Source organism: Rhinopithecus roxellana, chromosome 5 (assembly GCF_007565055.1).
Source record: "Rhinopithecus roxellana isolate Shanxi Qingling chromosome 5, ASM756505v1, whole genome shotgun sequence".
Lineage (NCBI taxonomy): Eukaryota > Metazoa > Chordata > Mammalia > Primates > Cercopithecidae > Rhinopithecus > Rhinopithecus roxellana.
In genome coordinates this window covers 105,555,594-105,583,356 of record NC_044553.1, presented here as the reverse complement: position 1 = coordinate 105,583,356, position 27,763 = coordinate 105,555,594, and the positions used below count along the sequence as shown (strand labels likewise).

Sequence of the window (27,763 nt, the reverse complement as noted above, 5' to 3'; positions counted from 1 at the left end):
CTGATTGCAAGGGCATTTTCAAAGACAATGGTGCTCGGGGAAAGAGAATGCTGTGGGTTTAAAAACAACAACAAAAAAGATGGAAATAAGGAAGAAAAAGTGACCCGAGGGTAAGGTGACCATATGTTCGTTTTGGTTTGCAAGGTACAGCTAAGGTTATGTCTGCTATCCCGGTGCAATTATTATGGTGCCCCCTTTCCCTCTCTGAAGTGTCTGGATTTGGATGATAAAGCATATGATCACGCTATTAAAGAGAGGAAATTAGCCAGAAGACCTATGTGTCGGTTTCAAACGTTGTGGATTGATCCGCAGCCGCGCTGGTGCCGCTGCCCAGCCAAGTGGTGTGCACTACCTCTGCCTCGCCCTACCTCGCCCTGCCTGGGTCTCCAGGAAGGCTGAAGGGGAACCCTTGGCTCCTGCGCTGCTCTGGTGCCACCTGCAGGTTATGTGTGGCAATTGCTTCTCCCCAACCCACTACCTACTACCCCGCCTTCCGGCCCCTCTCTCCGACGGCCTTGGACTTGGCCAAAAGACATTCAGAGCACGCGAAGCTCCGGCCAGGGAGTGGGCTGGACCCGACAGTGAAGTCCACTTTACAAAATCAGACGGGCCCAGCTTAAACCAATAAAGCCCAGCTCCTCCTCTTCCTACCCACTCCTGTCCTGTCTCATTTTGTAGAATGAGAAGCCTACTTCAGATTTTTCATTGGTACTATTATGAAGCAACAGCTGGAGCCTCCCAGGTGCTATTCCCCACATCTCTGTCTTTCCCCTAACACATTAGGATAGTGGGGAAGCAAGAGGACTTAAGCGTACTAAGCTCCTACTGTGTACTGGCCACAGAGTGGGCACTTTTCTCTCCAGCCTTGCGATTGATGGGAAATAGGTGGTTACACAACTGGGATATAGGATCAGAGTGGGTTAGCGATGTGCTCACAGTCTCTCAGCTGAGGCTGGAACCCAGGGGTCTTTGACTCTAAAGCTAGTGATCTTTTTGGGTCTCCAACTTGAGCAATAGTTGCAAAATACAAAGAGCACCATGAAAATCTAATACTGATCCATACAAGACTGTATTGCAACAGAAACATGGAGTGTCTTGTAGGGGTGACGGGGAGGGGGGAGGTTATCTGAATTCTATGTAATCTGGGAGCTCTCCAAGGAAAATGAATGAAGCATGACTGAGTGCAATTTGTCTGATAAACAAAATCTGTCAGAACGTGGGGCCTTGTGGGTTCTGAGTGAAGGTAAGAAACCATGGTGCTGGACATTTCCTAAGGTGTTCTTTATAAAATTACTCAGGACCTCAGTGCCTCCACATTCTTCATGACCCTAGGCAACTTCCCCATCTGTCTTCATTCTACTGCCTGGCATCCTATCCATCAAACTGTTTTTAGAGTTATGTCTAAATAAAAATCATGGTGGGAGTCATTTACACCCTAGTGAGAGTCATCTGAGATTCCCTTTTCTTCTCAGACCTTTTAGCTGAAGTTAGTTATGAGAGAGGATGGGGAGGGGGAAAAGGGTCGAGGGGAACATTCTTGGAGATTGCACTGTTTCTTGCCAACGCCCTGGCACAGTGTGAATACGTTAATCTAAATGGAGAACGCTATGCATGTTCCTCTCTATTCCCTTTGTCACCAATACTAATTCCCCAAGCAGAGCCCCGGGAGGGCTGGACTGAAGGACCTGGAGGTATTAGAAAATATTTGGCTTTGGATTTCAGGTCAAGTTCTGCAGGTGACTTGCTGTGTAAGATCAGACAAGTCAGTTCACCTCGCTACACTTCAGTGACCTTATCTGTAAAAGGGCTGGTCTGAACTAGATTATTAATTTTCTTTAGGTTTTGCAATTGTTTTTGTTTTAACATTATATTCAATTCCTCCCCCATCTTTATTAAAGTATAACTGACAAGTAAAAATTGTGTACATTTACAGTGTTCAATGTGATGTTTTGATATATGTGTACATTGTGAAATGATTAAATCAAGTTAATTAACATTTTAATCCGCTCACATACTTTTATTATTATTTTTGTGGTAAGAACATTTAAGATCTCTTTGCTTAGAATAGTGTTTACTAGAGGTAAGGAAGGGTAAGGGGGAGGGGGTAACCAAGGGTTGGCTAACAGGTTAACAGATACAAGAGTACATGGCTGAGTGCAGTGGCTCATGTCTGTAATGCTAGCACTTTGGGAGACTCACTTGAGCCCAGGAGTTTGAGACCAGGCTGGGCAACATAAGGAGATCCAACCTCTACAAAAAATTTAAACATTAGCCAAGCATGGTGGTGCACGCCTGTGGTCCCAGCTACTTGGGCAGCTGAGGTGGAAGGATCGCTTGGGCCTGGGAGGTTAAGGCTAGAGTGAGTTGTGATTGCATCACTGCATTCCAGACTTGGAGACAGAGTGAGACCCTGTCTGGAGGAAAAACAAAAAACAAAAACAAAGAGTACATCTAGATAGGAGGAATAGTTCTAGTGTCTTTAGCACTGTAGAGTGACTATAATTAATGACAATTTATTATACAGTTTTAAATAGCTAGAAGAGTGAATTTTGAATGCTACCAGAACAAAGAAATGATAAACGTTTGAGGTGGTAGAGATGCTAATTATGATTTGATCATTACACATTGTATACATGTATAAAAATATTATACTGTACCCCATAAATATATACAATTATGTGTTGATTAAAAATAATAAAAGCAGGCTGGGCACAGTGGCTCATTCCTGTAATCCCAGCACTTTGGGAGTCTGACATGGGTGGATCACAAGGTCAGGAGATGGAAACCATCCCGGCTAACACGGTGAAACCCCATCTCTACTAAAAATACAAAAAATTAGCCAAGCGTGGTGGCACGGGTCTGTAGTCCCAGCTACTCAGGAGGCTGAGGCAGGAGAATCACTTGAACCCGGGAGGCAGATGTTGCAGCGAGCTGAGATCATGCCACTGCACTATAGCCTGGGTGACAGAGTGAGACTCCATCTCAAAAAATAAAATAAATAAATAAATAAATAAATAAATAAATAAATAAATAAATAAATAAAATAAAATAAAATAAAAATAGCTGGGCGTGGTGGCTCACGCCTATAATCCCAGCACTTTGGCAGGCTGAGGCAGGTGGATCATGATATCAGGAGTTCAGGACCAGCCTGGTCAACATGGTGAAACCCCGTCTCTACTAAAAATACAAAAATTAGCCAGGCCTCCTGGTAGGTGCCTGTAATTCCAGCTACTTGGGAGACTGAGGCAGAGAACTGCTTGAACCCGGGAGGCAGAGGTTGCAGTGAGCCAAAGTTGTACTACTGCACTATAGCCTGGGTGACAGAGTGAGACTCCGTCTCAAATAATAATAATAATAGCAAAAAATCTACTTTCTTAGCAATTTTCAAGCATACATTAACTATAGTCATCATGCTGTACAACAGGTCTCCAGAACTTATAACATTATATTTAATTCTGATCAAAGTACTACATACACAGAGTTAAGAACAAAATGGTATCTGGATCAAGAAATCCTCAGTAAAACAAGAAAAGAAGAAAAAAAGAACAAAATGATAATAAAAGGCTTATATCAAAAAGCATTTACTCTTTCCTTTCCTTTCTTGCCTTTGAGTCCTAATTCCCAGAGGCTATCACTTTAAACCCATTTTGCTACTTCCTCTGGTATTTATCTTTTTTTTTTTTGAGATGAAGATTCGCTCTTGCTGCCCAGGCTGGAGTGCAATGGTGTGTGATCTCCGCTCACCACAACGTCCACCTCCGGCGTTCAAGCGATTCTCCTGCCTCAGCCTCCCGAGTAGCTGGGATTACAGGCATGCACCACCACGCCCGGCTAATTTTATATTTTTAGTAGAGATGGGTTTTCTCCATGTTGGTCAGGCTCATCTTGAACTCCCGACCTCAGGTGATCCGCCCGCCTTGGCCACCCAAAGTGCTGGGCTTACAGGTGTGAGCCACAATGTCTGGACTATCATCGTATTTCTAAAGAATGTTTATGTTGCTATTTCTTGATCTGTTTTCTTCAGTATCTGTCAATTCCTGGCATAGCACAGTATAGGGCTTACCTTCCTTATGAAGTCTTAATTTCCTTCCCTCCATTTCACCAATTTGACTGGATCACAATCTTATGAAATCAAAAGCATTTACATTCTTGTAGCTATCTAAATATTGTTCCCTAACCCAAGTTCTGCACTGAAATTGTTTCATTTCTTTCCTTATTTCCCCCAGAGTTAACAATTGCTTTAGACTTTTTTCCCTTCATTTGCTTACTTATTTATTTTTAACAATTACCTACCAATTTTTTCAGATGCTTCAACCATTCTATCAAATGCCTAGTGATAATTATCCAAAAACTAAGATACTCTATCAGCCCCATTATTTTCCTGGAGACTTCTCTCTCTCCCTTGCCTTCCATCCTTCTGCTCCAAACTGGACTCGGCTCTCAACCCGTGGCACAGCTGGCATCCTGGCATGTCTCTGCACCATTGTGTGAATTTCCAGCTGCCTCTTCTGTGTGCACCTCCTGTTCCCTGGCCCCAGATCTTCTTTTTCCTTGGTTTATCCTCTCACTGTGTTGCAGCACATCTTCCAGTGGCTTCCTGAGAAAGAGTGAATGGAAGCCAAGCTTTCTGACCCCACGTATTTTTAAATGTCATTGTTCTGCTCCAACTCCTGATTAATAGTTTGGCTGGAAATAATGCTCTAATTTAAATGTAACTTCTCCTCACATTGGGAAATGTTGCTCTATTATTTTCTAGTTCCTAGTGTTGTTGGGAAGAAGTTGGTGTCATGTGGAATCTTGGCTCTTTATATATGACCTCTTTTCTCTCTGTAAGATTTCAGGATTTTCTCTCTGTCCTTGGTTTTCTGGAATTTCCCAGTGATGTGCCTTGTTGTAGGTCTTTCTTCGTTCACTATGTTGGTCACTCGGTAGACTCTTTTGAACTAGAAAATTATGTCCTTCTATTGTGGGAAGCCACCAGCAGGTTCATGTGAGCTGGGTAATCTCATTCTTTTCTTCCAAGGACAGAGGTATCAAGGCCCTGGGAACCTTATAAGTGGATGGGGAAAACGTGCCCTAGGTGAATCCAACAAAGCTGCAGTGCCCACTGAGCTCATGTCCCAGGGCTAGGCTCTGCCTGAGGACAGTAGACATGGGTGAGACCCACTTCCTGCCAGTCCCATGGTGGGGCTCAGGACACACATGGTCCAGGAGGCCCCCAGTTCTGGGCGACATTTACATGCCCCTACCTGCATGCAGCATTCAGTGAGCCACAGGACAACTTAGGGGAAGGGGGAGCTCCAGAGAGCAGGACAGGAGGGAGGTAAATAATCATGGAGTGGGGAGTGGCCTTGTGGGGAAGGGGCAAAAGCAGGGCCGTGTATGTGTATGTGTGTATGTGTGCGTGTGTGTATTGTGTATTGGGGGAAGTGGGGAGAGCAGCTGTAGTTTCGTCTGCCCCTTTTTTGGCCACTGCAACCCTTTTGTCATGAATAGTTTTCATGGATTGAATGTCTCTGTCTCCTCCAAATTCATATGTTGAAGCCCTAACCCTCTGTGTGGCTGCATTTGGAGATGAGGCCTCTCAGGAAGTCATTAAAGTTAAATGAGGTCCTAAGGATGGGGCCCTGATTCAGTAGGATTAGTCTAAGACGAGACACCAGAGAGTGCATTCACTGTCTGCACAAATACAAAGAAGCGGTCACATGAGCACACAATATGGCAGCCACCTACGGGACAAGAGAAGAGGCTTCAGAATGTAACCTATTTTGCTGGCACTTTGGTCTTGGATTTCCCAGCCTCCAGAACTATGAGAAATAAATGTTTGTGGTTTAAGCCACCCAGTCTGTGGTATTTTGGCACGGCATCCTGAACTGACTAATACATCTCCCCACCCTGTTTCAACCACATGACACTATAGGGCTTGGAAGTTCTAGTGTCCCAGCTACCCAGCCAATCCAGACCAGACCAGACCAAGCAGAAACTTTCTTCTGGAATTCTCTGAAAAGGAACGAATGCAGAGGAGCCCCATCCTTTTTTGGGGGCAAAGCCAGGAAGATGGAAGCCTCATGCTGCAAACAGCCTGATTCCAACCTTGTGAAGAAAGTTGCTCTGAGAGCACAAAACTGATCTGCAGACTGAGGTGGAGACAGAGACAAGGGAAGGGGCCTGCAAATCCTGACAGCGCTGGTGACTCTGAGACCAGGTATTCCTGAGGCCCAGCTGTTCCCTGCCCTGTGCATGGCTAACTTACTGACCAATGAACTTCCCTTCTTGCCTAAGCCAGCTCGAATGAATTTCTGTCACTTATACCCAAAGAGTCCTGACTACAATGGCAGGGCATGGCAGGGTTGGGCTCACTGGGGCAGAGGACAGTGTGGGTGGAATCAGCTGTGACAGGCACACAGGAAGTACAGTTATCACGTGGACTCCATGAGATCTTCCTCCAGCCCCGACTGTGAGCAAGGCTGGGCTCATATGCTCAGTAGGTCAGAGTGAGGGATTTGGTCAGAGGTGCCATGCTCAGGGCCATCTTTCTATGAGTCAGACTCTTCAGCATCAAAGGCTTTGCCATCAGAGATAGTTTTAGTCATATCTTGAGTTCACTTTATCAATTGGTGTTCTCCCACTTTCAGGATCTTTACACTAGGCTGCCCCATGTGGGTGTTAGGAAGCCATAGGCATCCTGGCCAGAAGCCCAGACCACAAAAAGGACTTCTGCCAGCCTGCCCAGAGTTCCAGAGGGCAGGACCAAGGGGTGGTGGGAGGATCCCAGCCTGGGCAGTCATGGCATGTCCACCACTCTTGATCTGTCTCCTGGAACTTTTCACCCCTCAAGTTTCAGCCCTAGTGGGGCACACATGGGAAAGACAAAGAATGCCCATGTCTCCAACTAGTATCCCCATGAGAAGTGGTTATTGCACCAAGCACCCTCCTCCATTAAAACTGGACGGACCAAGGGCCACTTTCCTAATGGATGGGTCTTCTTCATCCATCTCATGCTCCCAACAGAGCTCCTTCCCTCGGATGGGAATGTGCCATACCAGGAGAGCCCTCTGGACCTAGGCTCCAGCCAAAGCCAGTCTCCCTGCCATGAAGGCCCTAGAGTTACACTGGAGAGTGACAGGCTTCACCTGGAAATTTCTTGCTGAAAAGTATCAGTTTCCCACACAAGTACAGCCTGGCAGTTTAATTCTAATTAAACCCAGAAGGAGACTGCTGCTTCAGTCTTAACTGCTTGAAAATTAGGCTGTGTAGAGCTTTTGTTTGCTGGAAATTGTGGAGTCAGACATTGTGCAGATTGACCCAGTAGCTACAGCAAGTACACACATAGGACACCAAACAACAAATGTGCACACACACACATGCACACAGCAGAAAATCAAGAAACTATTTTAATGTCAGCTGTCATGGAAGTTTTGTATCATTTCCCCAAAAAACACAAATTTTATTTCATGATTTAGTCTTGTTTTTATTTAGAATTACTTAAAGAAAAGGAGAGCTGAGTGCAGTGGCTCATACTTGTAATTCCAGCATTTTGGGAGGCTGAGGCAGGAGGATCACTTGAGCCCGGGAGTTTGAGACCAGCCTGGGCAACATGGTGAAAACCCATTTCTATAAAAAAGACAAAAATTAGCCAGATGTGGTAGCGCGTGCCTGTGGTCCCAGCTACCCAGGAGACTGAGGTGGGAGGATTGCCTGAGCCCGGGAGGCAGAGATTGCAGTGAACTGAGATCACGTCACTGCACTCCAGCCTGGGCGACAGAGTGAGATCCCATCTCAAAAAGAAAGAGAGAAAGGAAGAGAGAAAAAGAAAAAGAAAAGAAAAGAAAAGAAAGAGGAGGGGAGGGGAGGAGAGGAATGGGATTCTGATATCTGGTATGGGAAAACTTAAGTGGATACATCTGAGAACTTTGAGTCTCCAGTTTCCACAGAATGCTCTGGGCTAAAAGAAGTAGCCCCCTTTCCTTGCGAAGAGAAGGGCAGCTGCTCCTTGCCTGGAGACTAGGCAAAGAGCCCCCAACAAGGCCTTACTGCAGGATGAGGTGTGTCATCATTGTTGCCCCACATTGACACCAGGCTATGGCTGCATCATGGCCCAAGGTCACAAGGACAATCTGCTCTGGGAGAATGATGTTTTTTCCAAAAATGTTGCAGGGGCTCCCTGGTGATTAAAAAAAAATCCATACTTAAAAGCAACACACCAATAGAGGCAAGAAAACCATGTTTTGCACAAAACAACTATCAGTGGTGATGGCACGTGGATCTCCCCTTTCACAACCCTGAGATTCTCAGGGCCATTACCCTAAGGCCTTTCTGCAGATGAGATAACTATCAGAATCACATGGAGAATATCAGAGCCTGGAAGGACACTTGAGATTTTTTTATTTCAACCTTCTTCATTTACACAGAGACAAAACTGAAATTCAGAGAGTTCTGGTTTCTCAAGGCACACCACTAGTCAATAAACACAGAGCCAGAAGCTAGATCTAGCTCAGTGTTCTTTTAAAGCTTTAAAAATTCCTCTCTGCTAGTAAAGCTTATAGCCTGGCAAGAATATAATATATACACACAAATACAGTTATAATGGTGAAAACTTGGAAACAACGTAAATGTCCAACAATACAGGCTTTAATTCTCTATAAAGTGAATATCAAATAGCCATAGAGAAGTCATTAAAGACCCAGAAGTGTTGCTAACTGAGCAAAAATACGCCATTTCAGGTCAGATGCAGTGGCTCACACCTGTAATCCCAGCACTTGGAGGCTGAGGAGGGCAGATCACTTGAGTCCGGGAGTTGGAGACCAGCCTGGCCAACATAGCAAAACCACATTGTAAGGTACATGGATGTGCTTTGGTCAAGGAATAGGCCGAGGCGGATAGCCAGGCCTGCATGACTCGAGTTTGGCGTGCAAGCACACAGCTCCACTTGTAATATAACCTGTTTGTGTAAGTTCATACCTGGCTTTATGCCACTATTGTCTGTAAAAGGCATAACTGCCCTGTTGACACTGTGCATAAGAGACATGGCTCTTTGGGGCTTGGCTCAGCTTGGCTCAACATGGCTTGACATGACAAGTGCACTGGCACCCAGAGAAAGAGACAGCCAAAAGCCGTCCATCTGGCAGACAGATGGGAGGGAGCCAGGACACAGCTGGGCTTGCTCATGCCCACAGAGAGAAGGAGTTAAGCTGCTGACCCTGAAGGCAAGAGAGAGTCGGCTATGCAGCTGTGTGTGGGGGCAGCTGGCTCAAGATACTGAGACAGGTGAACAATGTAAGAGTAAGCTGCTAATAAGAGAGCTAGTGTAAGGAAGCTGTTAATGAGAGCTGCCATTGAATAAAACTATCTTTCACCTGTGTGTGCCTCCCCACGTGTTCTTTCTGCTCACCCACCCACTCCCCTCAGACTTCAGCATGGGCTGGACCTGGACCCTGGGATCTGACACACATAAAAATGCAAAAATTAGCCGGTGTGGTGGCACATGCCTGTAATTCCAGCTACTAGGGAGGCATGATGATCGCTTGAACCCAGGAGGCAGAGGTTGCAGTGAGCCAAGATCACGCCACTGCATTCCAGCTTGTGCAACAGAGCATGACCCTGTCTCTAAATAAATAAATAAAGTGAAAGACCATTTGTCCAGTATAAACTCTTTGAAAATATATACTCAAGCATAGAAAAGTCTAGGAATGTCATCAACGGTAATTTTAGGAAAGAATTCTAAGGTGACTTTTTTTGGTTATCTCCATTTTTTTTTTTTTTTTTTTTTTTTTTTTTTTTTTTTTTTTTTTGAGATAGGTTCTTACTCTGTCACACAGGCTGGAGGGCAGTGACGTGATCAGGGCTCACTGCAGCCTCGATCTCCCAGCTTAAGCGATCCTCCCACCTCTGTCTCCTGAGTAGCTGGGACTACAGGCACATGCCACCACACCTGGCTAATTTTTGTATTCTTGTATTTTTTGCAAAGATGGGGTTTTGCCATGTTTCCCAAGCTGGTCTCAAGCAATCTGCCCACCTCGGCCTCCCAGAGTGCTGGGATTACAAGTATGAGCCACGTGTGCCAGGCCTACATTTTCTTTTCTATAATGGCCATGACCATGGGTTTCATGTACCAACTTTTTTTTTTTAACAATAATATATACAGAGCATACTATGAAAAATGTTCAGAGAAAAAGAAGAATACAAAATTGTAAAAATCATATATAACTAGATTTTCTTTCTTTTTTTTTTTTTTAAAGGCAAGAAAGAAACTAAGTAGATTGTCCAGGAAGATGGTTACTTCCACTTTGTATTTCTCTGCTGAACTCATTAGGAACTCTAAAAAGTTCCAGTAGAATCACAGGGTCAAAGTATCCTGGCTTTAACTTCTGATTCAGAGAATCCTAACAACTTACATTGTCAGCAGCAAGGTCTTTGACTACATGAGCAACTCTCACCTTAAAGCATTTCTCGTCTGACATTAGCTGCTTGGCTTTCCGCGGATACTTGACTCCAGAAGGCTTCTTGAGTTCTGTGTGTTCGGCTGGCCTCTGGTGGCCCCATTATTGTTTTCTGCCAGGTAAAGGTCAGTCACCTGTATACAGATCTCATCACTCATGATATGCTGCAGCTGGAATCAAGCAAAGGCAAGCTGTTAGTGAACACGGAAAACATTTTTCCATTACACAGTCAATGTTCCTTTGACTGATCCAGGCACTCAACTCAAAAAAGGTTTTGGTTTTTTTTTGGCTGGCAATTTTAGAAAATTCATCACAAAAACCACTGTATCATTTTCTTGGAGAATAATCAAGCTAAGATTTTCAACCATATCAGTGATTCATTGTAAAACTTTCATATCTATTTAAAATAAAAACCACAGAGAACTCAGGTTAATGTACTGTTTATTTAAAATTCTAAGGATCTTTAAATAATTTTCCATAGGTATTTTTTTTTTTTTTTTTTTTTTTTGAGATGGAGTCTCGCTCTGCCGCCCAGGCTGGAGTGCAGTGACCGGATCTCGGCTCACTGCAAGCTCCGCCTCCCGGGTTTACGCCATTCTCCTGCCTCAGCTTTCCGAGTAGCTGGGACTACAGGCGCCCGCCACCTTGCCTGGCTAGTTTTTTGGTTTTTTTTTTTGTATTTTTTTAGTAGAGACGGGGTTTCACCATGTTAGCCAGGATGGTCTAATCTCCTGACCTCGTGATCCGCCCGTCTCGGCCTCCCAAAGTGCTGTGATTACCGGCTTGAGCCACTGCGCCTGGCATAGGTAATATTTTTATTGCATTTTAAAATCATTTAGAATTTGCTTTCATACATATTCTCTCTCATTTGATCCTCATAACTGCCCTGGGAAGCAGGTTGGAGACAGAGTAGGGGCCTGTTAGGAGACAGATTTACACAATGCATAAGAAAGCTCACTGTGAGCTGGGTGAGGAGGGGACACTTGGAGAATCATGAATGCAATATCTATGTCTTTATTCCAAGCCCAACTACAAAGCCTGAAACTCATTAGATATTTAAGAAATAGCTGCTGTATTATTGCCCACGGGCACTCAGCTGAAGAAGCAGGGTTGGGACTAACAGTCAAGCTTCCTGACTCCTAGCCCAATACTTCTCTAAACACACCACCTATTTTTCTATATGTGATGGAAAGTACTGTGCTTAAGTTGTGCATAATGTTAACTCACTTTTAATACAGGGCAATCATGATTGACTATATGTAGTTTTCATGACAATCTTAGGAAACTAATGGCTAGAAAGTTGAACCTTTCAGAGTTCCCATTCTCATGTCATATGCTATTTCTATTTTGAAATAAAAAATCCTTCCAAATGAAACTTTATCCATCAAAATGACAGAGAAGTGAAAAACAGATAAAAGAAGAAAGCAAAATGTTAATTTCAGTATCAGCCGGGCGTGGTGGCTTATGCCTGTAATCCCAGCACTTTGGGAGGCTGAGGTGGGCAGATCATGAGGTCAGGAGATCGAGACCATCCTGGCTAACACAGTGAAACCCCAACTCTACTAAAAATACAAAAAGTTAGCTGGGTGTGGTGGCAGGCACCTGTAGTCCCAGCTACTTGGGAGGCTGAGGCAGGAGAATGGCATGAACCCGGAGGCAGAGCTTGCAGTGAGCTGAGATCGCACCACTGCACTCCAGCCTCAGCGACAACGCGAGACTCCATCTCAAAAAAAGAAAAAAAAAATTCAATATCAATTTGTCTATTTTACTTTAAAATTATAACCACCAAGCCATTCTATTTTTAGGAAGCTACATTCTCTGTGAAGTGTTAGAAACTGTGATAACTATTTATTCTTAACTTTAAGTCCTAAATGACCAGTATGTGTATTAGTAGATAACTGGACACAGAGCAAGGTCAGAAGGGTGACTGAGTGTGGCAGAAAGGGCAGTATCTCCAGCAACCACAGATGGATAAATGACAATGAGTCCAGATAATGGATTCTGATACAACCATTCAAATAATGCTTATGAGCACTCGATAACATAGGGAAAAGCTTCAGATACAGTGTTGCAGAGAGAAAAAGGCAAGGTGGAAAAAATATATGGAAAGCACAACTTCAATCATGCATACAGATGCTTCCACTTTATACTTTTTTTTTTTTTTTTTTTTTTTGAGACAGGGTCTCACTCTGTCACCCAGGCAGGAGTGTAGTGGCATCATGATCTCGGCTCACTGCAGCCTTGACTTCCTGGGCTTAAGCAAGCCTCCCCCTCAGCCTCCTGAGTAGCTAGGACTACAGGCATGTGCCACCACACCCAGCTAATTTTTTGTATTTTTAGTAGAGATGGGGTTTTGCCATGTTGCTCAGCCTGGTCTCAAACTCCTGAGTTCAAGTAATCAGCCTTCCTTAGCCTCCTAAAGTGCTGAGATTACAGGCATGAGTCACTGCCTCTACTTTATACTTTCTTGTTGAAGTAGACTCTATTACTGATGTCCCCCCCTCCACACCCTCTTTTTGGATATCTGGCCCCTCCTTGAGTCTCTGGAAAGGGCAGGACTACATATCCAGGGACAACTAGGGAACTCCCACCCCCACTGCTAGGCAGATCAGATTCTCTATCCTGCTCATTGGAAATGACCCAGAGGGTGTTCGATAGATGTTTTGCAGAGGAGCATCTGTGTGGAAAGGACCAGTAACACTGGGACCAGGGCTACTGCCAGGGCAAGCCAAAGTCTGAGAGGCTGGAGGAGCCTGGAGCATGTGCCAAACATCCATCGGCAGAGCAAAGCGCAAGCATGGAGCACAAGTCCAGAGAAAGGCATGCAGGAGAGAAAAATAACCTCCCAGCCCAGTCCTTCCATGGTGTGATCATATGTTGAGTTCTGTATTTAGATGTCTGTGAGATTGCCCATTGTATTCTTAATACAAATCCCTCTTAAGCCAGCCAGAATAGGCTAAGATAAATGTAATTTTACTTGGCTGGAGTGCAGTGGCGTAATCACGGCTCACTGTAGCTTCAACTTCTTGGCCTCCCACTTCAGCCTCCCAAGTAGCTGGGACTGCAGTCATGAGCCACCACACCCAGCTAATTTTTTGTATTTGTCTCATAAAAATATTATATTTTTCAGAAGAAATCTTACATATAATACATTGAAAATCACTGAATGCTTTTGCTTCATCTTTTTTTCTGTGAATGTGTAGGTGTTTGAGTCTCTTGTATTTTTTCTTTTACACAGGATATGGACTTTTTGAAAACTATTTCATTATCTTCATCATCATTATTCATTTCAGCCACTTCAGATTTTCCTCTCTCCAAAAATGTTGATGTACAAACTGGTGTGGGACCCTGGGTATCCACAGTCTTCTCAGGAGAGTCAGGAGTGCCTAAAACCTTTTCTTTTTCTTCTTACATAAAACCTGGCCTTTTGTAGACATCCGATGATTTATTTTTGAAATACTTTCCATTTTCTGTAAAATCAAAGAAGGAAAATCATAATCAATTTCTTTTCAAGCTAATTTCTTCCTGACTAATCTTTCTTTCTTTTAAATCGCCCCTCCATCTGCAGCTTTTGTGTAAGTGCCGATTCTGATTATATGCTTCACTGATGGATATAATGGCTGCTTAAATGGAATATCCCAGTCTTTAAAGAGTTCTTTCTGACTTTTTCAGGTGGCATAAAATGACACTCCGAGAGTCTTTCACCAAACAGGTAGTTGTTCATCATTTCAGCAACTATCTTGGCAATATCCTCAGACTCACACTCCACACTTGCATAGCCTTTGCTATTTCCAGTCCTTTTCTTTCTGGATAGTCTGAACCTTGTAACAGTGCCACACTGGGAGAAATAGAATAGGATCTGGGTTTTGTTCAGTAGGTTAGGTAGGTGGCGCACATACACTACTCCAGGAGTAAGTTGTTCTTGTTTGTTTTCCCAGGTTATGTGCTTGTGAACCTGTGCCACCTCTTTTTGAAACTTGGCATCTTCCTGCAGGTTCAGCAACAGGATTGGCCAAGCCGGGTCAGAAAAGGCTGCCATGCCAAAAGTGGCAACACCAACTCCATGCAGCACTCCCAGAAACACCCATTTTCTTGTATTTTTAATACAAGCAGGTTTCGCCACATTGCCCAGGCTGATCTCGAGCGATCTGCCTGACCTGACTCCCAAAGCACTGGGATTATAGGCATGAGCCACTGCACGCAGCCTTGACTTTGAAATATATGTTGTACATCCAGTCAGCAGTGAATTCTGGGGAAACACCAAAGATGAGGACAATGAGAGAAGACACACCTCCAGTTAAAGGAGTAAAGAAGAGATGCTTGAACTTATGTTTTAAAAAGTTGCTGCAGGCTAGACACAGTGGCTCATGCCTGAGTCACAGCACTTTGGAAGGCCGAAGTGGGTGAACCGCTTGAGCCTAGAAGTTTGAGACTACCCTGGGTGACATGGCAAAACCCCATCTGTACAAAAAATACAATAAATTAGCCAGGCGCAGTGGTGCCTGTGGTCCAAGCTACTCGTGAGGCTGAGGTGGGAGGTTGAGGCTGCAGTGAGCTGAGATCCACCACTCCACTCCAGCCTGGGCGACAGAGTGACACCCTGTCTAAAAAAACAAAAATAATAACAATTCACTGTTTTGGGGTTTGGGGTTTTCTGGATGAAACCTCTGTTTCCACTTTAAAAAAAAAGGTGGAGACAGTATGTATTACTGATTCAAAATCATAACCAGATGCTTAGAGTAAATAATTGTATCTATTGTTTCAAAAACCAACCTCAGGATTATTAAAAGGTAGTTTTATTGGATTTTTTTAAAAGCTGAATGATTCACTTAGGTTTGTCACTTCCAAGCCCATGTTTTACTACTTTGTAACCCTATTTGGAAGGAAAACTGCAGCTAAGATTATGATCCAGCCTGAGATGAAAAGTTTCACACAAATGCACCACATATACCCCCCACCACAGTATGATGACACAGCGACCCAACTTTAGGCAAATGGTACCACTGCCAGCAAATGCATTTTTTTCTTCATTTCTTCTAAAAGCAGCAAATGCTTTTAACGTTTTATTGAGATTCTCAACAGCTGCCATTTGGTTTGTATAGCAAATTGTTTACAAAGTAACATTTTTCCATTTTTTATATTTTCATGAACATTATGTTCTTCAGTTTTAAAGCCCTGTCTCTCTTCCAAAGAAAGATTAATAGCTACCAAATAACAATTATTTAGGAAAATAACAACAACAACAACAAAACAGCTTTTAAACACTTCTGGAACATGGGTAAGGGTCCAAAGTCAAGACCTTCTGGGCCCAATGGAGGTGCTAGGCTGCCTCAGGACACCATCAGCACTTCCCCATCCACAACATCCTCAACAACTGGGAGCCATGCACGGACCCTGAGAGGCTTCCTGTTCCACAAGCTCCCCTCCCTTTTTCCTCTCCACCCTTGCTGTTGGGCCTCCCCTCCAAATCTGCATAACAAAGGCAGCAGGGTCTTTAATACTGTTCAGCTTTGTCAATGGAGATAGGATACTCTAGAAAACTGAGAGATTCCCTGGTCCAGTCTGGGGGGATTGCTTGCTCAATCTATCATGACCCTTTCACACAGACCCCCTTAGAGTTGTAAGCCCTTAAAAGGGACAGGAATTGCTCACTCAGGGAGCTCGACTTTTCAGATGCAAGTCTGCCGAAGCTCCCAGCTGAATAAAGCTCCTTCCTTCTTTTTTTTTTTTTTTTGACGGAGTCTTGCTCTGTCACCCAGGCTGGAGTGCAGTGGCCGGATCTCAGCTCACTGCAAGCTCCACCTCCCAGGTTTACGCCATTCTCCTGCCTCAGCCTCCTGAGTAGCTGGGACTACAGGCACCTGCCACCTCACCCAGCTAGTTTTTTGTACTTTTTTAGTAGAAACGGGGTTTCACCATGTTAGCCAGGCTGATCTCGATCTTCTGACCTCGTGATCCGCCTGTCTCGGCCTCCCAAAGTGCTGGGATTACAAGCTTGAGCCACCGCACCTGGCCTAGCTCCTTCCTTCTTTAACCCAGTGTCTGAGGAGTTTTGTCTGCTGCTAGTCCTGCTACATTTCTTGGTTCCCTGACTGGGAAGCAAGGTGATTGGTGGACTGTTGAGGCAGCCCCTAGGTGACTTAGGCCTGCCCTGTGGAGCACCTCTGCGGGGGCTTCCAACCAGCCTGAATGAGGCAGATCCAAAGAGTGCTGCCAGGTAGGCAATTGACCCAGAAGGACGCCTCGCCAAAGAAGCATGTGACAGGCCCCTGTGGAGGATCAACATAGTGGCTGAACACTGGGAAGGAACTGGCACTTGGAGTCCAGACATCTGAAACTTGGTAAAACTGTCTTTGGAACTTGCCCACTCCTTTTGAGTGGAAGCGTGGCCTGATCACCCACAGCATGCCTGTACCGGCACTTTGGGTTTTGGTTTTGACTTGACTTGGATTGCTTGATACTTTGGTTTTGACCTGGCTTGGATTTGTTGATACTCTGATTTTGGTTTTAAGTCTGGTTTAGTGTAAACTGTAAAAGTGTGTGTGTCCCCTTTTTGCCCATTCTTTGTTTTGTGTTGTGTGTGTGGTGTGAGTTTGGTGTTTTGTCTCAAGGAAGCATGGGTCAGGCACAAAGTAAGCCCACCCCACTAGGAACTATATTGAAAAATTTCAAGAAAGGATTTAAGGGAGATTATGGTGTTACTATGACACCAGTAAATTTAGAACTTTGTGTGAAATAGACTGGCCAGTATTAGACATGGGTTGGCCATCAGAAGGAAGCCTGGACAGGTCCCTTGTTTCAAAGGTATAGCACAAGGTAACCTGTAAGCCAGGAAGCCAGACCAGTTCCCATACATAGACACTTGGTTACAGCTGCTTTTAGATGCCCCCCAACAGTGGTTGAGAGATCAGCAGCATAAGTGGCTGGAAGAGGCAAGGAAAGACCAGCAGAGAGAGAGAGAGAGAGGAAAGAGACAGAGAGGAAAAGAGGCAAAGAGAGAGAGTAAGAGACAGAGAGACAAAGAGGGAGTCAAGGAGAGAGAGGGGGAGAAAGAGAGAGGCATAGAGAGAGGAAGAGACAAAGGCAAAAGGAAAGTCAGAGACAGAGACAGAAAGTCAAAGAGAGAAAGAAAGAGAGAAAGAGAGAAATATACAAGTAGTTAAAAAAAAGTGTACCCTATTCCTTTAAAAGTCAAGGTAAATTTAAAACTTATAATTGATAATTAAAGGTATTCTCCGTAACCCTATAACACTCCAATACCACTTTATTGTCAGTGTAAATAAGGGCATACCCTGAAAGCACTGAGGCCACTGATAACCCATAGCCTTCCTGTCAAAAAATCCTTAACCCAGTATCCCACAGATGGCCCAAATGCATTCAATGTGTAGCAGCAACTGCTTTGCTAACAGAAGAAAGTAGAAAAATAAGTTTTAGAGGAAACCTCATTGTGAGCACACCTCACCAGTTCAGAAGAAACCTAAGTTAAAAAAAAAAAAAAAAAGGCAAAAATGTAGCTTACTAACTTAAAAATCTTAAAGTATAGGGCTATTCTGTTAAAAAAACAAAAAAACAAAAAAACACAATTTAACATTAACCACTGAAAATTCCCTTAACCCCACAGGTTTCCTAACAGGGGAGCTAAATCTTAATTACCATACAAATGTCCAGCCACACCTAGGAGGAACTCCCTTCAGGACAGGATGATAGATGGTTCCTCCTGGGTAATTGCAGGAAAAAAAAAAGCCATCTATACAAATTCTAAGTTAGTTTGGACTAAACAAAGTCTTATTAATGTTAAAGGAAAACTGAAATCCCAAACTTACAAGATTTTCAACAAAGGTAAAGTTTGCTAAAAGTTAACAGTGTAACATGTATTATAGTAACTTCTAATCTTGTGGCCTTAGTCTAGTCCACAGACATAAAGGAAGTTCACTTTGGAAAAGAGTGGGTATCATCTTCAAAAAAAAAAAAAAAAAAAAAAAAGGAAAAAAAAAGGGCACAGAATTTATGTAAAAAGAATGTTATATGGTAAATTCTTGTCCTGAAATAAATTAACTGGTTTTTTAAAGAAAGAAATGTTTGTAATAAGTCAGAAAGTTGAGATATGTCAAAGAATTGTCTGCAAAAGTCATGAAAAAGGAATTTATGCAAGAAATGTTGTATAATTTAAAAGTAATTAGGCCTCCTGAATGTAAAACTATTGAAAAACCAGTTTATGTGCAAGATGTTTAAGGAAAGTAAAATATACTTCTGGTAAAAGGATTATAAGGAGGCATAAGAATGTGGATTTTACCTACATTAAAAGGTTAAAAATTTTTTTGTTTTGAAGGTCTAGGTATGTTTCAAAATGTTAGTGGTAAAGAAAATTCTGTGTGTAAACATATTAGCTAAAGTTAAAGGGGTATCATCCAGTTTTTCTGTGAACTGGACCTTAAAGTAAAAACACAACGGGTTTTTCTTAAGACACTAACCTGCTCTTTAACAAAAATTACAAAAGGTTAAAAAGAGTCTATAAAAATCTTACCTTATGGTCAGACATTAAAAATTGAATAAATATGTCTACTGAGTTTTACTAAAATTAAGTTTAACATTAATAACACACTAATATAAAGGTGAAATTTAGCTTATCTGGTATAAAACCATACAGAAGCACTGCCAAATGTAAAATGGTGTTTGGGTTTCTCTGCTCTAAAAACTAACAAAAATAAATGCTAAAGGAAATTTCTCAGTAAGAAGGCACCAAGGACTATAAAGTCCACTGCTGATGCCCCCACATTTAAAACAAAAGGTCAATTTCTTAAAAATTATATGCTTGGTTATCTTCCACTTTCCTTTCCCTCAAAACTAAAAGTCTTTTAGCACATATACCACACCTAAAATTTCTGGTAAACCAGCACCAGCCTGAAGATCATGTTCTCATCAAAGGGTGGAAAGAAGGACAACTCAAGCCAGCCTGGGAAGAACCCTACCTTGTGCTCTTAACCACCGAGACTGCTGTTCGTACAGAAAAGGGATGGACTCATCACACCTGAGTCAGGAAAGCGCCACCCCCTCTAGAGTCATGGGCCATAGCTCCAGGGGAAAACCCTACCAAACTAAAGCTAAGAAAAATTTAACTCTTTCATTTATTCTATTACTCTTTCTTCTTTCCTCGTTCTATTGCTGACCATCTAGTTATTAACATAACCAAGTCAATTTCACCTCAAACTACTGCATTTAATGCTTGCCTTGTTATAACCTGTGGGGACTGGGCAAGTCAAAGACAGCTCTCTATTTCAGAAAAGTACTTCTGTCCCTCCTGACTCTCCTCAGACTAGGCATTAGTAAATTAGGACCATTTAATCTGAGGACATTTTGATAAAGACCCCAGTGTCAACCAGGAGTCTTGCCCATCCCCAAAGTAGAGCTTTTATTCTGTAGTTGGTCCAATGTTCTGTGGACCACTAAAGAGCAAGGATGGACTGCCCCAACTAGTTTTTGTAATTTCCTAAAACCATATGTTCATTTTACTAGAGGATCATAGTTGTTAAAGACTTAAAACAAACCTTGACAATTAAGACAGGATACCAAGATGCAAATGCCTAGTTGGAATGGATCAAATATTCCATCTGTATGTTAAACGAAAGCAATTGTTATGCTTGTGTGCATGGCAGCCCGGAGGCCCAGATTGTCCCCTTTCCACTAAGGTAGTCCTTCAGTCGACCAGGCATGGACTGCATGGTAGCTCTTTTCCAGGATTCTACAGCCTGGAGTAATAAGTTGTGCTAATCTCCCTCTCTGCTATATCCCAAAGTTCGACATCCTGTGGGTCAGCCCCTGAGGGCCATCCAGCTTCTGTCTCCCAACACTAAGTTCACTTCATGTCTGTCAAGACAGGGAGGAAATTTAGCATTCCTTGGAGACCTGAAGGGATGCAGTGAGCTTAAGAATTTTCAAGAGCTTACCAATAAGTCAGCCCTTGTTCATCCCTGAGCGGATGTGTGGTGGTATTGTGGTGGACCTTTACTGGACACTCTGCCAAATAACTGGAATGGCACTTGTGCTTTAGTCCAATTGGTTATCCCTTTCACCCCAGCATTTCATCAACCAGAGGGAGGGCAGGTATTAGAAGAAGGATGGATCTGGTTATTGGATGGAAGAATAGCTGTGTCACAACTGCTAGGAGCTGCAGCCATACTGGCTGTGCATAAGACCACCCACCTAGGCCAAGAGTCACTTGAAAAATTAAGCTGGTACTTCTACATCTTGTGTCTGTCAGCCCTTGCCAAAACAGTGGAATAGCAGTGTGTCATCTCCCAGCAGCACAATGCTAGGCAAAGTCCAACTGTCCCACCTGGCATACAGGCTTATATAACAGCCCCCTTTGAAGATCTCCAAGTAGACTTCACCCAGATGCCCAAATGTGGAGATCTCATCCCTAGATTTGAACAGCCCTTATGAATTGGTTCAGACAAGGGGCTGATGTTTGTGGCTGACTTGTTACAGAGGACAGCAAAGGTGATCAGGTGTAGATCAAGGATTAGAACATAGCCCCCTTGTGGCCACAATGAAAAGGACCCCAGACCATCATCTTGACCACTCCCACAGCTGTAAAAGTAAAAGGAATCCCAGCCTGGATCCACCACAGCTGCGTGAAAGCCACAGCACCTGAGACCTAGGAGGTGAGACCAAGCCCAAACAATCTCTGCAAAGTGACTGAAGAAGATGATAAGCCCTGCTCCAGTCATACTCAGAAGCTGACTGGTCCATGCATGGCTGAAGCATGAGGATACTCACCATGGGACATATTTTCCTTAAATTTTGGACTTGTACAGTAGGGACTTCAACTGACCTTCCTCAAACTAAGGACTGTTCCCAGTATATACATCAGGTCACTAAGGTAGGGCAAAAAGTTAAAATTTTCTTTTTCTTCTACTGTTATTATAAATGTGCTGGAACTCTAAAAGGGACTTGTTTGTATAATGCCACCCAGTACAAGGTATGAAGCCCAGGAAGTGACCAGCCTGATGTGTGTTATAACCCATCTGAGCCCCCTATGGTCACAGTTTTTAAAATAAAATTAAAAACAGTCATCTCATGGGGTCTAGACCATACTAAAAAGAATCCATTTAGTAAATTCCCAAAGTTGCAAAACGTGTGGACCTACCCAGAGTCCCAGCAGGACTGGGCAGCCCCCACTGGATTATACTGGATATGCAGGCATAGAGCTTATGCCAAATTACCCTACCAGTGGGCAGGTAGTTGTGTGATTGGCACTATTAAACCATCCTTCTTCCCACTGCCCATAAAAACAGGTGAACTCCTGGGCTTCCCTATCTATGCTTCCTGCAAACAAACACAAACAAACAAACAAAGCTATAGGTAATCGGAAAGATGATACATGGTCCCCTAAAAAAATCATACAATACTATGGGCCTGCTACTTGGGCACAAGACAGCTCGAGGGGACACCAGACCCCCATTTACATGCTCAACCAAATCATACAGTTACAAGCTGTCTTAGAGGCTGGGTGCAGTGACTCACACCTGTAATCCCAGCACTTTGGGAGGCTGAGACAGGTGGATCATGAGGTCAGGAGATTGAGACTATTCTGGCTGACACCATGAAACCCTGTCTCTACTAAAAATACAAAAAAATAGCCAGGTGTGGTGGTGGGCACCTGTGGTACCAGCTACTTGGGAGGCTGAGGCAGGAGAATGGCATGAATCCAGGAGGTGGAGGTTGCAGTGAACTGAGATGTGCCACTGCACTCCAGCCTGTGTGACAGAGCGAGACTCCATCTCAAAAAAAAAAAAAAAAAAGAGAGAAAGAAAAAGAAATAATCACTAATAAAACCGGCAGAGCCTTGACTATTCTGGTCTGCCAAGAAACTAAGAAGAGAAATGCTATCTATCAAAATAGATTGGCTCTCAACTACTTGCTAGCACTGAGGGAGGGGTCTGTGGGAAATTCAACCTTACCAATTCCTGTCTACACATAGATGTTCAAGGGCAAGTAGTTGAAGACATAAAGATATGACAAAATTGGTACATGTGCCCATGCAAGTGTGGCATGGATTTAATCCTGGGGCCATGTTTAGAAAATGATTTTCGGTGCTAGGAGGATTTAAAACTCTTATAATAGAAATTATAATAGTAGTAGGAACCTGCTTACTACTCCCTTATTTGCTACCTGTACTCCTTCAAATGATAAAAACCTTCATTGCTACCTTAGTTCACCAAAATGCTTCAGCAAAAGTGTACTATATAAATCACTATTGATTTGTCCTACAAGAAGACATAGATAGTGAGGATAAAAGTGAGAACTCTCATTAATGAGTGAAGTTCTCAAAGGGGGGAATAAGGGAGGAGACCATTTTCATATTGTCTTATGCCCAATTTCTGCCTCCAAAAAAAGAAGAAGTGAAAACCAAAAGGCAGAAATGAAATCCACAGGCAGATAGTGCAGCATGCTCCCTGGGCCTGGTAGTTAAAAATCAACCCCTCACCTAACTGCTTGTATTATCTATAGATTCCAGACATTGTATGGAAAAGCATTGTGAAAATCCCTGTCCTGTTTTGTTCCATTCCAATTACTGGTGCATGTGGCCCCTGGTCATGTACCCCCTGCTTGCTCAATCAGTTATGACCCTCTCATGCAGACACTCTTAGAGTTGTAAACCCTTAAAATGGAGAGGCAGTGCTCACTTGGGCAGCTCAGCTTTTGAGATGCAAGTCTGCTGAAGCTCCCAGCTGAATAAAGCTCCTTCCTTCTTTAACCCAGTGCCTGAGGAGTTTTGTCTGTGGCTCGTCCAGCTACAATATGTCATGGACCAACCTCAAAATCATTAGCTAAGTAAAAAAGCCAGACATGAGACCACATGCAACGTCTGCCTCCTGGGTTCAAGCTATTCTCCTGTCTCAGCCTCTCAAGTAGCTAGGATTACAGGTATCCACCACCATGCCTGGCTAATATTTGTATTTTTAGTAGAGACAGGGTTTCACCATGTGAAAGGTTTTCACCATGTGGTCAGGTTTTCACATTCCTGACCACAGGTGATCCTCCTGCCTTGGCCTCCCAAAGTTTTGAGATTATAGGCATGAGCCATGTACCCAGCCTGCACAGCTAACTTCTAATGAGACCACCTTAGACAAGTTACTTACTGTCTCTGAGCCTCCATGTTCTCATCCATGAAATGGGTTTAATCACCCAGATTTGTTGAGATAATTAAAAGAGAGAATATCTGCAATGCAACAGCACCATGCTAACACAGTTGACTCATCAGTTTCAGTGCTGGTCTGTCCTCTCTCACCTCTGACTGCGAGGCCCCTTGCTGTCCTTTCGCCACCAGCAGCAGTATGTTCCCCCGGGAGGCTGCCATCAGTTGCAGGTTTCTTTGCTCTGTTTGGTATGTCCCTTTCCCAGGCACCCAAGCAAGGGCCACTGGTTATGATACAGAGCTCTGACTTTTTTTTTTTTTTTTTTTTGAGGCGGAGTCTCGCTCTGTCGCCCGGACTGGAGTGCAGTGGCCGGATCTCAGCTCACTGCAAGCTCCGCCTCCCGGGTTTACGCCATTCTCCTGCCTCAGCCTCCCGAGTAGCTGGGACTACAGGCGCCCGCCACCTCGCCCGGCTAGTTTTTGTATTTTTAGTAGAGACGGGATTTCACCATGTTAGCCAGGATGGTCTCGATCTCCTGACCTCGTGATCCGCCCGTCTCGGCCTCCCAAAGTGCTGGGATTACAGGCTTGAGCCACCGCGCCCGGCCCAGAGCTCTGACTTTAAGCTTTGAGTCCCCAGGTGGGACTTATGGCCAGTTCCTGTCTGATCTGTGCCCCACTTTCTCATGTCCAAAATGAGAAGACAGCCAGTTCTCTCCAATGTCTTTCCTATGGCTTTAAGAGGAAGTATGTACTTCTCACTTGGAGGAGGGACTGGCAAAACCACTTGAATTTTAATTTGAATCGAGGCATCCTGGCAGAGGTTGTAAAATGTCCTCTCATGGTTCAAGGAAGAGGATGATGCCCTGCCTGCTCCTGGTGTCCCTTTCAGAGGTTAAAGGCCTTTCCATTATTTTGTGGCACTAAAGATCCTGAGCTGCTGCCTGCCTTTTCCCAGCTTCGTAAAAGCATCTTAATTAAGGCCAATTTCAGAAGGCACTAGATGGTCTTCAGTTTTGTTTCCACAGCTATTTCACATGGATCACAGCCAATTACCTGCTTTTGCAATTTGGTCTCCATTTCATTTATCTAACAATTTGGAGTTTGTAGGTTTTCTCGGAGAAAGAATGCTTCAGTCATTTGTGTATGCAGGTGGAGTGGTGGTTTTGGAGGGGGAATCATTTCAGGCAATGAAGCGGAATCTGCTCCATGTCAACAACGCAAGCATGGAGGGGAGCTCGGTGGCCAGCACAAAATCAGTTATGGCCACCCCAAAGCTGGCAGTGCTGTAATTTGCTTGCAAAGCACTTTGGGAGATGCAAGAGGAGGTTCACAGAAGATAAGGAGGATGCGTTCTCCTCTGTGGAAGCTGTCACCACCAGTGTGAGTAGCAGCTGAAAGGACAGAGAGGAAGAGAGAGGCCTGCAATCCCAGAAAGAAAAACATCCATGAGTGGAGCTGCATATTGTGAGTTCGATTCAGCTCATTGAAACAGCAGAGCCTGGGATTCCTGTGATGACAAGAGTGCCTGGTTTATATCAGAGACACAAAGGAAGGGATGCCTCAAAGGTAATGAGAAAGGCACTGGACTGGAACTCAGAAGACGTGAATGAGTTTTGTCTCCTGTGTGACTTTGCATAATTCACCTCCTTACTCTGTTTCTCCATCTGTACAAGCAGACAGTTGGACTAGATTAAGGGATGCCAAATAGGATTCAAATCATGGACTGGGACCAAGTGGCTGCTTGGAAATCTATGTAGAAAGGATTCTGAGGTAGACCAGGCTTGTGAGGGAAACATGCTGCTATTGATTAGCAATGTCTGCCATAAGCATGGGTTTGGGGACTAGAGGCAAGTGTGCCAAGAATTTGCTATCTCTGGACAAGATAATCTCTATAGTTACTTTCAGCTCTAAAACATATTTTGTGACCCCATAACATAAACAGACCTGAACGAAACCTTGTTAAATCAACATCTGATAACAAATCTGAGTCAGAATAAGTCAATTATCACATTTATTATGGATCAATCATATTAAAAATTAGAAATTTTGAGCTGCCAACTTGCAACCAAATTGTCTTTGTATTATTTAATAAATTAGTATTTTGTTAAATTTTTTAAAAAAATCATAGCTTTCTGGAGGGACAAACTTCTCTTTGTTTCTCTTGGGTGGAGAAATACGACTAAATGTGACGAAAATTGCTAGATGGGGATCTTCCTGGTTCAGTTTTCTATGTATACCTTCTATCTGCAGTAATTTAAAGAAGGGTTCTTTAAGTCAGGACTTCATGCAAATAACAAAAGGAAAATGTCAGGAGAGATGTTTACATCCTTACTGTAAATTTTGAAACAGTTTATGATTTCCTACAGGTAATTTTGAGGTTGAATATCTTTCCCTTCAGGTGTAGATAAGTCGATCGATCTTATCCCTGGTTCATGACACACTCACCATTGGTAAAATGCAGGAGCATTTTAATATGTCTGTTTATTTTAAAAATACAATAAGCACTATTTTTAAAGGAAACTCACTGTGCAAAATTAGTTAGGACCTTGACAACTTACAGCTGGTGACACACCACTGTCCCATGTTCCCGAATCCCTATTACTTCCCCCTACCACAGGGAATCACTTTCCTGAATCTCATATTCTTAGTTCCCTTAAGTTCCTTTTTTCTTTTCAAAATTGTGGTAAAATACACATGGCATGCAATTTCCCATCACTAGCACTGTTAAGTGTGCAGTTCAGTACTAAGTATATTCACACTTCTGTGATTCGTCTCCAAGAACTCATTTCTTTTTTTTTGAGACGGAGTCTCGCTCTGTCACTCAGGCTGGAGTGCAGTGGCTGGAACTCAGCTCACTGCAAGTTCCGCCTCCCGGGTTTATGCCATTCTCCTGCCTTAGCCTCCCAAGTAGCTGGGACTATAGGCGCCCGCCACCTCGCCTGGCTGGTTTTTGTATTTTTTAGTAGAGACGGGGTTTCACCGTTTTAGCCAGGGTGGTCCCCATCTCCTGACCTCGTGATCCACCTGTCTCAGCCTCCCAAAGTGCTGGGATTACAGGCTTGAGCCACCACGCCCGGCCTCCAAGAACTCTTTTCATCTTGCAAAACTCAAACTCTATACCCATTTATAACTCCCTGTTTTCCCCTCCTTCCAAGATGCTGGCAAGCACCATTTTACTTTCTATTTATGAGTCTGACTACTCTAAATACCTCCTACAAGCAGAATCATACAGTATTTGTCTTGTTGTGCTGGTTTATTTCACTTAGCATAATGTCTTCAAGGTTCACCCATGTTTTACCATGTGTCTTTTGGCTATTGTGAATAATGCTGCCATGAAATGTGTGTACAGATGTCTCTCTTCCCCTAGAGATACAGATTTTTATTTTATCTTTATACAATCTTCCCATAGAGGTACAGTTTTTTATTTTATCTTTATATAATCCTAAAGTATATATACACATTATGTGTTTAAATTTTACTTATTTACTTTTTTTTTTCTTTAGAGACAGGGTCTCATTCTGTTGCCCAGGTTGGAGTGCAATGGTGCAGTCGTGGCTCACTATAACCTTGAGCACCTAGACTCAAGAGATCCTCACACCTCAGCCTCATGAGTAGCTGGGACTAAATGCCTGCACCACCACACCCAGTTAATTTTTCTAGTTTTTGTAGAGACAGAGTTTTGCTGTGTCGCCTAGGCTGGTCTTGAATTCCTGGCCTCAAGCAATCCTCCTGCCTTGGCCTCCCAAAGTGCTGGGATTACAGGCATGAGCCAACGTGCCCACATTTTCTTTTCCAAGTTATATAAAGTATGCTGTATGCATCCTTCTGGAACTTGCTTTTTTCACTTAATATTATATTGCTAAGATTCATCCTTATTGTTGTTTATAGCTGGCATTCATTGTTTTTGAATGCTTGTGACATCACCAGAAGATAGAGATCCTGAGATCTCTTAAGAACTGCTGCTGGGAGTATACACTGGTATAACCTCTTTGGAAAACAGTTTGGCTCCATCTCATAAGGTTGAATATTCACACTCCTCCCAGCCCAGCAATTCTACTCTACATCCAAGAGAAATTCTTGCCTATATAAAACAGGGGATGTGGACAATGAATGTTCCTAACAGCTCTGTTCAAAATAGCAAAAACCTATTTCCCATCAACTGGAGAGTGAGTGAATAAATTGT

At 43.4% G+C, this 27,763-nt stretch overlaps 1 pseudogene; it reads right to left on the bottom strand.

Moving 5' to 3' along the window:
- Positions 1-10,536: 10,536 nt before the first annotated feature.
- On the bottom strand, positions 10,537-14,478 carry LOC104667458 (annotated as a pseudogene).
- Between the last annotated feature and the right edge of the window lie 13,285 nt (positions 14,479-27,763).